The following is a 1,287-nucleotide window of genomic DNA, read 5'->3' as shown; positions in this document are numbered from 1 at the left end:
GAGTGTAAACAAAATGAACATATCACAAAATTGAGAAACTAAATTGAATAGAGAGTACACACACTATTTTTATGGACATTTTCAGGTATCAAAATTATATTCCTTGATTCCTTTTCCTTTTTCTAATAATACTATAATTTATGTCATCCATTTTCAAATAACTCTACCTTGTCCTTATGAACGATTTCCGAGACAAATTTAATGGAAGAGTATGTGATTTATTTGGGACCAGTGAGATAAAAGAGGTGATGTTTATGGAAGTTTCTGGGAAATGAGCTACCTTCGTATTTAAAGAGCCCCACAAAAAATATATCTGGACAGGAGAGAGAGGCTCCTTTCTTTTCACCAGGTAGCAGCCATCAGGTGAGTTATGATGGTTTCATACAAGTAGGTCCTGGAGCTGGGCAGAAAGAAGCAATCCGATGGGACGTGCTCTTCTTGTGGGTCCCCTGCTGGCAATACCACCTGCTCTCTGTGCTTCGTGGGGCTCTCTACCCAACTCATCCAGGTACAGTGTGCAGACTGGGGTACAAGTCAAGCACAGTCATGTCATATGCAGGATTCATGTGTGCCTTAGTGGCTACAAATGCCCCGTTTTGAAAGGTGCAATGTATGGCAAGCCTGTCCATCATACTGTTAACTAGATAAAATTCACTGGAAACCTTCCGAAACCTGTTGTTGAGGAGCAAGCTGCAAGCAACTGTGGGCTCTGAGAGTCCTGAATTCTAACGGGGTTGGTGAAGATTCCACATAAAAATTCTTTCATTTAATTTCTTAAATTTCACATAAATTCTTTCACATTATCTTCATTGATCCATTCCAGAGTGTTATCAGAAGAAATCCTGACACTCAGTGGATCACCAACCAGTCCATAAACACAGGGAGATGCTGGGGCTGATGTTTGCAAACCACAAGAGTGGTGGCCTTCAAAAGGACCACAAGTTCCACCACACTCTTGTTGGCTCCTTGAGATTTAGAGAAGACACAATATTCCTAGATTCTATTTTCACCACTTAATGTAAGTATAATAGCGGTTAAGTTCATACCTAATAAAGAATTTAGCACAGTCAGGTCTGCCTAAAGGTGTTTCTGTTGAAAGTAGTTTGCAGAATATTCTATAAATATTTAGTTAAATTTTAGAAATTCAATTGCAATGATGTTTGAAGTTAATAAGGGAATGTGTACCTTCTTTCTAAAAAATTAACTTTTCTTGCATTTGTTTTATTATTTTAGGTAGTTACAAGTCAGTGGTTAATACATTCTGTGTAGTAGAAGTGGTGTAAAATA

General features: G+C 38.1%; 1 pseudogene; it reads left to right on the top strand.

Annotated features, from left to right (window-relative positions):
- Positions 1-373: 373 nt before the first annotated feature.
- LOC124993699 (60S ribosomal protein L15-like) lies at positions 374-1,017 on the top strand (annotated as a pseudogene).
- Positions 1,018-1,287: the final 270 nt, after the last annotated feature.

Source organism: Sciurus carolinensis, chromosome 9 (assembly GCF_902686445.1).
Source record: "Sciurus carolinensis chromosome 9, mSciCar1.2, whole genome shotgun sequence".
Lineage (NCBI taxonomy): Eukaryota > Metazoa > Chordata > Mammalia > Rodentia > Sciuridae > Sciurus > Sciurus carolinensis.
This window is presented reverse-complemented; position numbering and strand designations above follow the sequence as displayed.